The sequence below is a fragment of the Podarcis raffonei genome, chromosome 2 (genome assembly GCF_027172205.1).
Source record: "Podarcis raffonei isolate rPodRaf1 chromosome 2, rPodRaf1.pri, whole genome shotgun sequence".
In the NCBI taxonomy this organism is placed as follows: domain Eukaryota; kingdom Metazoa; phylum Chordata; class Lepidosauria; order Squamata; family Lacertidae; genus Podarcis; species Podarcis raffonei.
This window is the reverse complement of record NC_070603.1, coordinates 107,177,322-107,192,800: the sequence shown is the minus strand read 5'-3', so window position 1 is coordinate 107,192,800 and position 15,479 is coordinate 107,177,322. Positions and strand designations below refer to the sequence as shown.

General features: G+C 46.9%; 1 protein-coding gene across 1 annotated transcript in view; it reads left to right on the top strand.

Moving 5' to 3' along the window:
* The window catches only part of PLXNB1 (plexin B1), a 138,279-nt gene that overhangs the window by 30,865 nt on the left and 91,935 nt on the right, over positions 1 to 15,479 (top strand). The window contains exons 2-3 of the mRNA XM_053378522.1: positions 1,154 to 1,203; positions 2,110 to 2,234. The gene's annotated coding sequence lies outside the window, so the exon portion shown is untranslated. The remainder of the gene's footprint in view (positions 1 to 1,153; positions 1,204 to 2,109; positions 2,235 to 15,479) is intronic.

Here is a 15,479-nt window from a genome sequence, read left to right as displayed (position 1 = left end):
TGCAGTACTGCATTGACGGAAGGTGTGTGGTCCTTCATTTATTTATTACAGTCTCCCCCCCCCACCTTTCCAAGGAACTCAGGTTGCGATGAGTGTTGCCACCGCCCCATCATGCCCCAAGCACACATATGGAAAGAACAAGTTCCTACATTTAGGCCCAACGTTTTTAATTTTTTTTATCGAATTCTAAATTATATTACAAGTCAAAACTACAAAAGAAAAATAATCTCTCAAAAGACCTGTTGATGGCATTTTGCCATTGTACTGTTGAGAGTGTATTAACTTATGGTCAGTGTGTGTGGTTTGGGAGCTGCACGGTCAGGGAAAAAACAATGCTGTCCAAGGTTGTAAAGACTGCGGAGAGAATAATTGGGTGCACTCTTCCCACCTTGGATCAAATCTATTCTTCCAGGTGCCATAAGAAAGCTGCAGAGATAGTGCAGGATAGTACTCTCCCTGGAAATGATCTCTTTCAGCTTCTGCCTTCTGGAAGAAGGTACAAGGTTATAAAGACTAGGACTAGCCGCCTGAGAAACAGTTTCTATCCAAATGCGATTTTGGTTTTAAACGCAGCGTAAGGTAGTCTCTGTGGGAATATATTGTATTTAATTATGGGGTATCAGTTTTTAGGGGGTTAACTAGGCTGGGATAGCAGGCTTGTTGGTTTTTGAATGTATGATGTAGATTTTTTCAATTTCGTTGTTCTGTATGGGACAATGGCAATAAAGATTATCGTATAAAAAAACCAAAGCGGAAGAGAGTGCAGAATGAATTCAGGAAGAAGACAATATTGCATCATAAACAAGCATCTTCTGATGAGACATAGAGGACAAAAGAATTATTGTAAAGGGAAGGAGCAGTCTGGTATTAGATCCAGCTACAGCTGACCATTTTTTCTGTTTTGGCAGGGAGCGAGGCGGCTTTCTATTGACACCAGTTGTTGTCATGTGTTGAATAAAAGGATACCAATCATTAATAAAGCTGTCCGTGCTTCTCCGCCCCTGAGCTTTTTTAACACAATTAGTCAACTGTTCGGAGAGTACAGTGGTCCAAACTCTTAATGTCCCATGCATCTAAAGAAATATATAGGCCCAAGGTTACTTGCATTTGCTTTGCTTGGGATGAAACATTCTCGTTGTGGTTTTTTTTACAGCTTGAGGTGCATTGACTGAGAAGAGAAATGAAGCCCAGGCAGTCCAGATGGTAAGTAAAAGGGGTCACGATTCCATGCTGTTCTACTGAGGAGCAAGCCGTGGACCAGAGGCCAGGGAGGGCAAGACTCTGGATGATGCTCTTGGCCCCATTTGTAGGCAATCAAAGTGGGTGTTGGGCAGGAGTGGCTTGTTCCGTTTGGACTCCTGAGGTGAAATGAGAAGGTACCACCCTCCACTGAAGCCTCACTTACAGAGGCGCCCCTTGGATTCTGCTTCCTGAGGCTTCCTCAGTCTGCCTCATGGGCAGGTTGGCCCTGGTGTTGGGCAATGTATAGTTTTGATCTATGGGCTACTTTTCAAATGAGGCTGCATTTTAAATTGCATTTTAACCTGTACAGTGGTACCTCAGGTTAAGTACTTAAGTCGTTCCTGAGGTCCGTACTTAACCTGAAACTGTTCTTAACCTGAAACACCACTTTAGCTAATGGGGCCTCCTGCTGCCGCCGTGCCACTGGAACACGATTTCTGTTCTCATCCTGAAGCAAAGTTCTTAACCTGAGGTATTATTTCTGGGTTAGTGGAGTATGTAACCTGAAGCGTATGTAACCCAAGGTACCACTGTATTTTAAATTGTTTAAAAAAACAAACAAACAAAAATTATGTTTTTACTGTAATTTTAATGGTGTTAGCTGCCCTGAGCCCTGCTCTGGCTGGGGAGGGCGGGGTATAAATAAAATTTATGATTATGATTATTTATTTGGGGTGGCAGGAGCAGCCACGACTGCATCATGCAAGCTCAGAATTTTTTACATCGCTGGAATGCAACCTAGCAAACCTAGATACGTGTGGTTTTTGCTTTCTTCGTAGGATGGGGGTTTATGCACATCGTATACTGACCAGTAGGAGATTTAAGTTTACCAACCAACCCTCCCACCTCCTGTTTTCTTTCCTGAAGGTTGCCTGAACCCCAGGTATCCCACTCATTTCTGACTGCAGCTCTAAGCTATTTACTAGCAGAATTTCAACTGCTGCCATTGCATCGATTGTGGACTCCTGCCAGAACTTGCCGATAGGACTCAGGTAAGTTTGCTCTGAGATGTATAACATGCATGCAGCCCAGGAGAGCAAAAATGGCATGGCCGCATGTTGAGTTTTTGCAGGTGAAGAATGTTTCTGCCATTTTAGAGAACAAATCACCACCCTCTCGTAATTCTTGGTGACTAATCGGGCACCCACACTCCTCGTTGTACTTTTTGACTGTAGAGATCCTGGTGTTCAAAGCCTAATTGGGTGTTTCTGGTTGAACTCTACTGTCCCCTTGATGACGACATCATCCGTATTGGAACTCTGTTTGTGACATGGTTGTGCTGCTGTTGGGTAGCAAAAGAAAAGGAATTCTGGTGGCTGCCTCCTGGTCGTCCTGTAAACCATGGTTTGGATGACTGAGAATGAACTCCATGCCAGCACCCCCTGCTTTCTTGTTTTGGTTAAACCATAGTTTGCTGTTGTGTTTGAATGTTGCAAACTTTGGTTTGATCAAACCATGGTAGTTTGAGCTAAACAGGAAGTAACACATTAAGCTGTGCATGTGAGGGGAGGGAGAAGGGGGCATGTGGGCCATGATAATTGCTCCTGATTCTTTTAAACTATGGTGTGGAGGATCATTTGAATACCACCGTTCTGTACAAGTACTGTTAAAAAGAGAAGCTGCACATAGCCTGACCGCTGTAGTTCATGTGGTGGTAACCTCAAAACTTTATTACTGCATTTCACACTATGTACTGTATTTTTTGCTCTATAAGACTCACCCGACCATAAGACACACCTAGTTTTTAGAGGAGGAAAACATGAAACAAGAAAGCAACGCAAAGCCTCTTGAGCGAAGAGGCAGGAGCGCTCCCGCTGCGCTCAAGAGGCTTTGCGTGGCTATCCCTGAAGCCAGGAGAGCAAGAAGGGTCGCTGTGCACCGATCCTTCTTGCTCTTCTGGCTTCAGCGATAGCTGTGCAGCCTGCATTCACTCCATAAGACGCACACATATTTCCACTTACTTTTTAGGAGGGGGATAGTGCATCTTATAGAGCGAAAAATACGGTAGATCTGGCCTTGGGCCTGTTTTGGAAGCTCCAGCTGGTGCACAGTGCTATAGCCAGACTGCTGAAGGGGGCATCAGGTCGACAATATGTGACGCCATTATTAAAAGGTCTGCACTGGCTACCCTTCTAGTACTGTAGTCTGTTAAGGGTTGTTAGGAGATATTCTCAGAGTGATTTAACCAGGCACCCCCAAACGCTGCCCTCCAGATGTTTTGGGACTACAATTCCCAACATCCCTGATCTCTGGTCCTGTTAGCTAGGGACGATGGGAGCTGTAGTCCCAAAACATCTGGAGGGCCGAGTTTGGGGATGCCTGCATTTAACCGTCAGCCCCTCCTCCCAGGGAACTTTGGGAACTGTATCACTGCAAGGCAGGCACCCCCAAACTCGGGCCTCCAGTTGTTTTGGGACTACAACTCCCATCATCCCTAGCTAACAGGATCAGTGGTCGGGGATGATGGGAATTGTAGTCCCAAAACATCTGAAGGGCAAAGTTTGGGGGTGCCTGCTGCAAGGGGAATAGGGCTCTCCTAACAACCTTCAGCACCCTTAGCAGACTACAGCTCCCAGAATTCCTTGGGGGACGCCATGACGCTTTGAAGTGGCATCACCGTGCTTAAAACGTAGGATATGAACACGGACCAAGATAAACAAAAGAGCAATTTAAGAAACAGGCAAGAACACAGAGCGGAAGCAACTGCTGACCAGCAGCCTCTTCCTACTTCCTTAAGGAGAGCTGATTGGCAGCTGCGCAGGATGCAGCTGGCCCTTAATAGCCGTGACTCGTACCCCACAGCAGGCTGCCACTTTTGTTGGAAGTGTCATTCTGGAGTCCTCAGCTGGGCAGCCTGAATAAGGGCAGAGCTCAGCCGCCCCAAGACTATGGGCCAAGGACACCTGAGGCAGGAGCCTGGATGGAGAGCCACCTGGGAGCTTCCTGTGTGCTGCTGAGAGTGCCAGTGTGGGAGAAAGGCAGGAAGTAAGTGCTTAGTGAGGCTGAAATTAATTGCCTCTATGTGAACTATTCATTTCTTAACCTGCTTGGTTCTGATGTCGGCTACGCTATGTTTTGTATTTTTATTAGAAGCTTCCTTGAATGCAAGAAAGCTGCAAGTGCAATAAAGGAAATAAAGACAATTACCAGAGGTTAAAACAGGGGTTCCTAAAGTGGTCCGTGGACCAGAAGTGGTCCATGAGTTTCATTCACGTGGTCTGTGGCATGCCTGCTCTTGTTGGTTTTTAATAGTATTTTCAGTTCTTCTTCTTTTCTTTACCTTGGGTTTTATTGTATCTCAGATCTGTGGAATGCAAATTGTAAGGCAATATGAAAAATTAAAAAGCAATACAAATGCAATTACAAATCATACAGCATCTAGCACAGTGAATTACAGTTGCTGCAACAGGAGGAAAAATCGTTAAGTGGTCTACCAAGATTAAAGCTTCTGGGCCACACAACACTTACCTGGGACAAAGACCCGCTAAGCATAACAGGAACTTACTTCTGAGTAAACATGTATAGGCTTGCACTCTTTAAGTCCCACTAAAGCCAATGGAGTTTAATTCTGAGTAGACATGCTTTGAATCGTGCTGGGTGTGAACCCTAATAGTTAAAGGTAAAGGGACCCCTGACCATTAGGTCCAGTCGCGGACGACTCTGGGGTTGCGGCGCTCATCTTGCTTTATTGGCCGAGGGAGCCGGCGTACAGCTTCCAGGTCATGTGGCCAGCATGACTAAGCCGCTTCTGGCAAACCAGAGCAGCGCACGGAAACGCCGTTTACCTTCCCGCTGGAGCAGTACCTATTTATCTACTTGCACTTTGACGTGCTTTCGAACTGCTAGGTGGGCAGGAGCAGGGACTGAGCAATGGGAGCTCACCCCGTCACAGGGATTCGAACCGCCGACCTTCCGATAGGCAAGCCCTAAGCTCTGTGGTTTAAGCCACTTCCCTGTGAACCCTAATAGGTGATAGCAATTGCTTTGAATGCCAATTTAGTCTACTCCTTTTGCCTTGTGTTTCACTCTTTTTGAATATCACAAATTGAACCTTGTCTTGGGAAAAAGGCAGGATGCAAATACATTAAGTGATAATAATTAAAAGTAATTTTTGCTGTTAGTCTTTAGGCAGCAATGGGAGAGGGACATACCTAAGGCCCACACATGTCAAGTGAAGTGAAGTGCATGACTTTGTCTCCTTAGGCTAGGACAAGATTCGGAGGCCCAGGTTCAAAACAGGAGAGGGCTGCTGCACCTTTTTTTGTTGCGTGGAAATGGGAATTTCGGCTTGTCATACATTAAATGCCGGGACCCAGCTATTAAGGTGCAGGAGCACCTGTTGCCATGTGTCCACCTTAGTCAGGCCGCCTCCAGCTATTACCCTCTGCTGTGACTGGGCTTTTGGTCAGACAGTTGAGCTTAGATAAAAGAGAGGCCTGGAAACTATGATGAAAAGCTTCTGAGTGGGTGTCTGTATAAAGGGGAAGTAAAATATCAAGACTGTTTAGTCTGCAATACAGAAGAGGATGAGATGAGGTAGCAGTGTTGTTTTAATTTTTTTTCTGTTGTCTGACTATTCACACTTTTGCAGGATACAGGATGTGTCCCTGTATCTTTTAAAGATCAGCTGCAGGTTCAGGGGAAGGTGGGGATAATTTTTGAGCATACTTCTGCTAGGGTTTAAGCCTCACCTTTCCCAGTCTTCTATTCACCTCTAGCTACTTGCTTTAGGGGTGAATAGAAGGTAGATCAGTATCTTAAGTACATTGGCAAGGATTTCTTACGCCCATTTGTTCAACAGTAGCAGCAACAAAAGAGCCCCCCTAAATAAACTGGTGATTGGGGGTGGGAAAATGGGTGTGCTTTTGTTTTTCTGGAAGGACTGTGAGTGCAGTTGGGGTTTTGGTACTTGAAACAATTCCTCGGGCTCAGAATTCCTTAATTCTACCGTGTTGTCTTTGGCACCAGTTGGTGGATCTTGGCATTCTGGTAGAAAACAACAACAAAGTAGATCCCACAAGAAGTCCACCCTCTCTCGTTTCACAGGATGAAAGAGAGCCTTCCAGCAAACTCATTGCAGAACCGTGCCTTAAGTTCCACCTTTATTCAGATGATCAGACTGGGTATTGGAGAGCACAGAGGCAAGAAAGGAATTGGACTTTGTGGGCCTTTCTAGGCAATGGTTTCCTATGGTTGTTTGGTTGTTTTGGCAGCATCTGAACTACTACTTCTTCTTTGGTGATCACTTGTAGCCGAATAAGATTGTCTTCCATAAACTCAGTTTTAACAATGAGTCGCATCATCATAATAATTTGTTTATTTATTTATACCCCGCCCATCTGGCTGGGTTTCCCCAGCCACTCTGGACGGCTTCCAACAGAATATTAAAATACAATAGTCTATTAAACATTAAAAACTTCCCTGAACAGGGCTGCCTTCAGATGTCTTCTAAAAGTCTGCTAGTTGTTTTTCTCTTTGACATCTGGTGGGAGGGCGTTCCACAGGGTGGGTGCTACTACCGAGAAGGCCCTCTGCCTGGTTCCCTGTAACTTGGCTTCTTGCAGCGAGGGAACCGCCAGAAGGCCCTCGGCACTGGACCTCAGCGTCCGGGCAGAACGATGGGGGTGGAGACGCTCCTTCAGGTATACTGGGCCGAGGCCGTAAGTGACTGTGGAGGCCAATTCTGGATCCACACGTCCTTCCACAGTGGGGACATAGGTTTCCTGGTGGATCACGTTGAGGGTTTGCCACTCGTGCCTTCCTCTTAGCACGTTTCTCCCTTTCATCCTGAGTTCGAGCCTCTTCAAATCCCATGACACATTTGGTAAAGGCTGTTCTCCAATTGGAGCACTCGCAGGCTAGCGTTTCCCAGTTGTCGGTGTTTATGCTACAAGCACCTGTACTCCTGCCCTCAACTCCAGCATTCCCCAACTCCAGTTTTTAGAACCATGGATGAACTTGACTATTGTTCCACCAGAGAATGTCATCTGTAGTGATGGTGAACGATTTCTGTAATGTGATTTATACAAGTGTTGTGGAGGTCTGTCTCCACTCTTTGGAGTCTGAATACTAGGTGCTGGGATTCACAGGTGGGCAGAGTGCTGTTGTGCTGATGTCCAGCGTTGCAGGCTTTCTGGCTGGGTCAGCGTTAGGAACCTAGGAAGCTGCCTTTCTACTGAGCCTGATCATTACTCCATCCAGCTGAGTATTGCGTACGCAAAACCGGTAGCGTCTCTCCAGGATTTTAGGCAGAGGTTTCTCCCAGTCCTATCTGGAATGGAACCCAGGACCTTCTGAGTGCAAAACAGATGCTCAACCATTGAGCTACATCCTTTCCCCGGTGCCATGTTGCCATGTCTGCTCTGGACCACACGGGTGGAAGGGGAAGCACAGGGCAAAAATGTCAGGCCTCTTGCAGCTCCTCTTCAAGCCAAAAATGGTCAGAGCAAAAACAGAAGAAGAAGAAGGACTGTCCCAGGTTGGGTGGGCTAATTAGTACATCAAAAACTTAGAGACCAAAAGGAAAACACCCCAGTAAAAAGCAGTTTGATGAGAGGGTTAGAAGAAAAAAACACTCAGCTGTTTGCATTTGTTGCAGGACTATAACCCTGCTAAATTGGGCAGTTCTTCATTTTGGTTTGTTGTTCTTTTTCCTTTTCTTTTGCCCTGCCCTGCCAGAGCTCCGCACAGCTCTTGTTTTAGCACAGAATTCAGGGCAGAGGTGGCGGTGGCAAAATTGCAGCAAACTGTCATTATATCCCCAAGGCATGTGTGGTTGCAAAACATGGGGTGGCAGAGAGTTCAAGTCCAGATGAAGGGACCTTTGTGGTTGGAGGAGTTTCCTGCGCAAAAAATAAACATAAGAAGAGGCCTGCTGGATCGGACCAAAGGCTCATCTAGCCCAGTGAACCAACTTGATGCCTATGGGAAGCCAGCCAGCCAGCAGGGCCTAAATTCAGCAGCACCCTCCCCGTTCTCAATTCCTAGCAACTAGCCTGCTGCCTCCGACACAGGAGGGGTAGCAAAGCCACCGTGGCTTGCAGCCATTGAGAGCCTTATCCTCCATGAATTTGTCTAGTTCCCTTGTAGCGGATGTCCAGCTTTGTAGCTGTCTTTTGGAAGAGAGTTCCATAGTTTAAGGCCCTGTGTGCCAAAGTAATGACATCGCCGTTTGTTGTGCGGGGGGGGGGGCTGATCCACTCCCCTCAAGCCACTTTTTTTTAAAGCTACATTGAAACCATGGCTCTGGACCAGGCACCCCCAAACTTGGCCCTCCAGCTCTTTTGGGACTACAACTCCCATCATCCCTAGCTAACAAGACCATTTTAGTCCCAAAACAGCGGGAGGGCCAAGTTTGGGGATGCCTGCTCTGGACTCTGGGGAAGGAGGAGGGTGTGAGCACTAGGCTAACCTAAACTATGGCTTAGTGTAATGTCTGAATATGAGGGACGTGGGTGGCGCTGTGGGTCAAAGCACGAGCCTAGGCCTTGCCGATCAGAAGGTTGGCGGTTCGAATCCCCGCGACGGGGTGAGCTCCCGTTGCTTGGTCCCTGCTCCTGCCAACTTAGCAGTTTGAAAGCATGTCAAAGTGCAAGTAGATAAATAGGTACCGCTCCAGCGGGAAGGTAAACGGCGTTTCCGTGCGCTGCTCTGGTTTGCCAGAAGCAGCTTAGTCATGCTGGCCACATGACCCGGAAGCTGTACGCCGGCTCCCTCGGCCAATAAAGCGAGATGAGCGCTGCAGCCCCAGAGTCGGCCACGACTGGAGCTAATGGTCAGGGGTCCCTTTACCTTTAGTGTCTGAACACAGGCTGTGCTTTGGGGATAAAGGAGGGGAAATAAGTATATTTGCTGCCCCGAGTTCCTTGGAGGATGGGAGAAAAGTGTGTGTTTATTGTATGCGATTGATCTTATAGGCCACCTGTTCTCCAGTGCAATCTTTTGCTTGACAATTGCTGGGCCTGAGATGCAGGCCTTTGATTTTTATACTGTACAGCCTTGGCTCAAAATGCCAGCCTTCCTTCCCCTCTCTGATTTCCTTCCTTGCATAAAAGTGTCCAGTCCAAGCAGCAGCAGGTGGACTGCCTTCCTTCACTTTCCAGGGTCTTTTTCACTGGCAGTGAAAATTCTGCAGGGAGGGCTGGCTGGTTACAAGATTGGCCAAGAAAAAGGTAAATCGCCATGGGTTCAATTAAGTTCCACTTCTCCAATTTCTCCTACCCACACCGCCCGAAATACTGTTTCCCCCCCGCTTGAAGCTGAACTTTGTACGTTGGCAGGGGATTTGCCCCAGAGACAAGCAGATGCTCTGTGCTTTCTAGCCTAAATCCTTTAAGACTGGTAGAATTCAAATCCATTAAAAGTTTTTTTTTTTTTAATGCATTAGAAAGGCTTCTCTGAAGCCTGCTGAGTATAAGCTTTTGTGTGGCACCAGGCCAGAAATTCAGCCTGCTTCTCCATGTTATTGAGGTCAGGCCTCCTTTTATTTTTTATCTTATGATCCCTGTCCACAGTCTTTACCATCTCCCTCCTCAGTTTCAAACCATTCATGAATCCAGCTAGTGTATTTACCACACAGCCCTTCAAATATCTAATTAAAATGTTGAATACTACTGGACGGCTGCCAGCTCCAGCCAGAGCCTCCTCCCAGTATGTCACTAGACAATTGATCACTGTCGTTTTCCTGTCAATTTATATCCCTCTCGCATAACAGCACTGTCTGGCCGGGAGCTTTCTGTGGTTTCATTATGGCTGTTATTGTGTGCTCGTTATAGCTGAGGATCCAGAGGTCTTGAGCGGCTGCCACTGAGATGGGCAACGCGAATCCTGCCCTTTCACCATTGGCACCTAGGTCTTCAGACTCTTGATTTACATCCATTTCCCTCCCTCGTGATGGAAGGCTGTGGAGAAACATCTAGAAATGCCTGACAAAAAGTACTGATTGGTGGTGTGTTTCTACAGACCAGAAAGAGAATACGAGAAAGGTTATTAGCTGCCTTATCCTAAGTCAGGCTGTTGGTTCATCTAGGCCTCTGCTGTCCAAAGTTTCCCAACTGTATCAGTGGCGCAGTTTGTCTGTGACACATGCCACTCAAATAGACACTCGCATTGTTCTCAGTTGGCTCCCAGAACAAAGGGCAGGCATCTTGCTTTGTAAATGAAGGATAGGCCTATTGTTATTGTTAAAATTTGTGTACTACCCTTCATCTGTAGATCTCAAGGTGGTTCACAAAATAATAAAATAAAATAAAATAAACACAAAATACATAATAAAAACAAGAACAGGAACAAACCAACAACCCCCTCCTTCCATCCGTTCCCATTTGTCCAGATTTTGCCCAGACTTTGGGGTTTTATTTATTTATGTTGCCTTTACAGTGGTACCTCGGGTTACATACGCTTCAGGTTACAGACTATGCTAACCCAGAAATTGTACCTCAGGTTAAGAACTTTGCTTCAGGATGAGAACAGAAATCGCACGGCAGCAGTGGGAGGCCCCATTAGCTAAAGTGGTGCTTCAGGTTAAGAACAGTTTCAGGTTAAGAACGGACCTCCAGAACGAATTAAGTACTTAACCCGAGGTACCACTGTATATCCTAAGGCACACAAGATGACATATGTCAGTGATGGCCAAACTTGGCCCTCCAGCTGTTCTGAGACTAAAACTCCCATCATCCCTAGCTAACAGGACCAGTGGTCAGGGATGATGGGAATTGTAGTCCCAAACATCTGGAGGGCCAGAGTTTGCCTATGCTGACCCAAATCTTACAGACAGCTCCTCTTTCTGGGCTCAGAGCCCAGCACCCTAAGCCCACAGATAAGGACAACATCAAAGACAGCCAATTAGCTTAATATCAAAGCAAGTGAATATAAACATATATGAGCTCACTGCTTCAATAACTGCCCATTAATTGTGGGGTTATCTTGACTACCAAGATGGCGTTTGCAGATTGCAAATTGTAGGCCATCACTGATGTATGTGGTTCTCCCCACCTCTTTCTACCCTCCCAACAACCCATTGAGGTAGCTTAGGCACTAAGTGTTGGGTGGGAGCAGTGGGCGAGGTTGGCCTAAATTTACCCAGTGAGCTTCATGACTGAGTGGGGATTTAAACCCTGGTCTCTTAACCCTTATACTAAACTGGCTCATAGGCTACCCTGACTAGATTCTGAGCAATGGTGATGCTTGTGGACTTCCCTCACGCTTGTCAGCTGTAGCGCAGGCTGTATCGGGGAATCCCAGGGTGTTCCTCAGGATGATGCAACTGGTCATATGCAGTTTTACCTCGGGTTTCATACGCTTCAGGTTACAGACGCTTCAGGTTACAGACTCCACTAACCCAGAATCATAGAAGTGTAGAGTTGGAAGGCACCACAAGGGCCATCTAGCCCAACTCCCTGCAATGCAGGAATCTTTTACCCAACGTGGGGCTCGAACTCACAACCCTGAGACCAACAGTCTAATGCTCTACCAACTGAGCTATCTCTCAGTGCTTCAGGTTACGAACTTTGCTTCGGGATAAGAACAGAAATCGTGCTCCGGCGGCGCGGCGGCATCAGGAGGCCCCATTAGCTATAGTGGTGCTTCAGGTTAAGAACAGTTTCAGGTTAAGAACGGACCTCCGGAACGAATTAAGTACTTAACCCGAGGTATCACTGTACTGGCAGTGAGTAACTCAGTGTGGCGGAGAATGGATGGATTAGCATTGCATGTGGCCTGCCCATTCTTGAGGGGCAGTGAGTGTGGCCAATGTAGTAGCTTAATTTTTCAAGGCATGCTTCAACATCTGTCATGGTGCATAATCTGCCTCAGCATTCATAGTGGGAATAATTTGGGAATCCCTGGCCAACTCTTTAATTTGTAGCAGCCGTCCAAGGCCTCAGTTTTTGTACTTCAGTGGAAACTGTTCCATCACCCACCTGGCCTCAGTTCCTTCTCACTCGATAAATCTGTCCTGGGTGCTTCAGCTGAGATTTCTGCATTTCAGGGGGTTGGACTAGATGACCATGATTCTAAATGTTGACCCCATCATCATCTTCTTAGAGTGAATCATGGCCCACTAAACAAAAGCAGCAGATTGTGCAGCTTTCTGGACATCACTGTTTCAGATCTTAAGCATGATTTGTTTGTTGTTTATTTAATTTATATCCAACCTTTCTCCCAAAGGAGTCTTGTGCAGCAAAGGCACAAGACAGAAAGTGTCTAAAAGCAATTCCAGCACAGATGCTGACTGTGAAAGATCTCTGCTTTTTGAAAGGCTGGTGGAAAGTGGAAAATTTTCAGACAACAAAGGTGGTGCTGGCCAAGTATTTAACTGAGGTGAGGACGGCCTGATAAGATGGTATTTTCAGGAGGCCCTCCCCTGCAGAGCACAGTGATTGATTGGGTCTATAGTCGTACCTCGGAAGTTGAACAGAATCCGTTCCGGAAGTCCGTCCAACTTCCAAAATGTTCGGAAACCAAGGTGTGGCTTCCGATTGGCTGCAAGATTATCCTGCAGCCAATAGGAAGCCATGTTGGACATTCGGGTTCCAAAAAAGTTCACAAAACGGAACGTTCACTTCTGGGTTTGCAGTGTTTGGGAACCAAAACGTTAGACTCGCAAGGCATTTGGGATCCAAGGTACTACTGTATATTGATTAAAGAGAAAGGACAGTTTGTTGTGGGGAAGTCTGCGTTAGAATCCTTCACCATAGTGAACCATAGTTTTTTCTTTGGCTTAGCTATTTTGCTTCTTAAATATAGGGGCTTCCTCTGTCATGTGATCTCCCCCCCCCCGCCGCCATCTGGTAGGTAGAGTTCAGCAGCAGCTCTCTACCTTGAGACGTGCTGTTTGCGTAGTTTGGGCTTTAAGCGTCGCTGGGTCATGAATCGCACTCTTAATGAAAAAATAGACTCTTCTCTATATTTAGCCGCTGAACGGGGCTTGGCTGTTTTTCTTTTTGGAAAGTATCTTGTAAAAACTTGGCTGCTTCTGAGTAGCCTGAGGTGTGTGTGTGTATGTGTGTGGAGGTGGGGGGGGAGGAGAAATAATTTAAGGCTTTGTCTGTTATGAAAGCTGTTTAAACAATAGCTAAATTACACACACATCTCGGGAGCAGCTTACTTGAAGCTGCTTCGCTATGAACCAGTCGCCCACATCATGGAGCACAATCTCGCTGTGTTTTGTTTATTTTCAGCGCTTATCCCGAGGGGGGGGGGTTGGGATACAGGAGCACCGGCTGTTTCAGAGACCACCAAGCAGGTGGTAGCTTGAGTGCCATACCTGGGCAAGTGGAGAAACTGGACAGAGTGGGGAGAAAAAAGAAGTCCTCTTTTTCATAGGATAATTCCTTACACCAGACATCTTGCACCTTTGTCCATCTAGACCAGTATTGACTCCAGGGGTCAGCAAACGTTTTCAGCAGGGGGCTGGTCCACTGTCCCTCAGACCTTGTGGGGGGCCGGACTATATTTTGGAGGGAAAAAAGAACAAATTCCTGTGCCCCACAAATAACCCAGAGATGCATTTTAAATAAAAGCACACATTCTATTGATGTAAAAACACAAATAACCCAGAGATGCATTTGAAATAAAAGCACACATTCTACTCATGTAAAAGCACCAGGCAGGCCCCACAAATAACCCAGAGATGCATGTGAAATAAAAGGATACATTCTACTCATGTAAAAACACTCTGATTCCCGGACCGTCCATGTACCAGATTTAGATTGGGCCGGATGTGGCCCCCGGGCCTTAGTTTGCCTACCCATGGTCTACTCTGACTGGCAGTAGATCTACAGGATGTCAGGCAGAGGTCCTTCCCATTACCTTCCTCCAGGCTATTTTAACTGGATTGAACCAGGGATCTTCTGAACACAGAGCATGTGGCTCTGCCACTGAGCTACGCTTCTTCCCCATGACATGCATGTTTGGGTCACAGTTAAGGTATTGCCTTCCCAGTTCCCAGCTGCCCCTTACCCATCCCGTTGTCAAGCTGGGATGGAGGAATCTCCAGAGCTCGAACCACAGGGACTTCACCACTTGAGGCCAAGACTTTAAAAGAGTCATGACTTCCTCCAGAGAATGCTGGGGGCTGTAGTTTGTTGAGGGAGCCAAAAGAAGTGACGGAAGTTCCTGGGAAGAGGGACTGATGGTTAAACCATCCTGGGAATGGTTGCTCTGTGAGGGGAATAGAAGTCTGCACAACTCTCAGCACCCATGACGAACTACAGCTCCCATGATTCTTTGGGGGAAGCTATGATAGTGCTTTAAATTGTGTTGTGTATGTGGCCATAGTCTCGTGAGCTACTGTCCACAGTATTGTCTCAATCCTATTAGAGGAGCATAAAGGAACAGAAGGGCTGTGCCATGTCAGCAGCTTCTGGATCGGCCAGGCCTGGTGTGTCTTCCAGGAATCTGGTCCTTCTGCCTTTAGTGCCGCACCTCAAGCCGCTGAGCTGGAGAACAGCCCATAGCCCCGGCCTGCTCCTAATTTAGCATGGTTTCACAAACGCGTTGGCGATGGATGGCGCAGTAAATCGGGACCTAGGAGACAGGCAGTGGTAACAGGACTGTTTCTGGATGGGAGACGGATACCAACCGTAGGCCCTTTTCTGCTGCACCTTCTCAGGAGGCAAAAAAACTGGAGGAGGCTGTGGAGCAGGACCAGTGAGGGGGCATGGCTTTGTGGGTAGGGTGGGTGGTCAAGAGGGCTAGACAGAGAGGCCCCGAGGGCCCATATTTGGCCTCTTGGTATGAAGTTGCACATCATTGTTGGCCATCTTGACACAGGAAAGCCAGATCATCTTCAAGAGGGGGCTGTCCAGCGTCTGCTTGAGAGACCTTCCAGCAAGGGTGTGCCCACCATCCTGCTAGGTGATTTGGTTCCATTGTCAAACTGCTCTTACCGACAATCAATGGCACTCATGATAAATGATAGATCGCTCATAGTTCATGATAGAATCATGGGCCTGGCTGCAGAATTTCGGCTTCCTTCATGTAGGCGAGCGATGGATCGCCTTGGATTATCATAGCTCCCACACCCCACAGCACATCACTTGGCTTGGAGCAGCCGTCTGTTTCACTCGGCGAAACCAACACAATTGATTCCAAGTTCCTGTAAAAACATGCACATATACATAGCAGAGCAAGTATCGACGCAGTAAAAAAAACTTTTCTCCCCTCCAGGTAATTTTCGTTGTGTATGATCGGGTTGTTTAACCACACAGAGGTCTTTCTCAGGACTGGTTATTAAG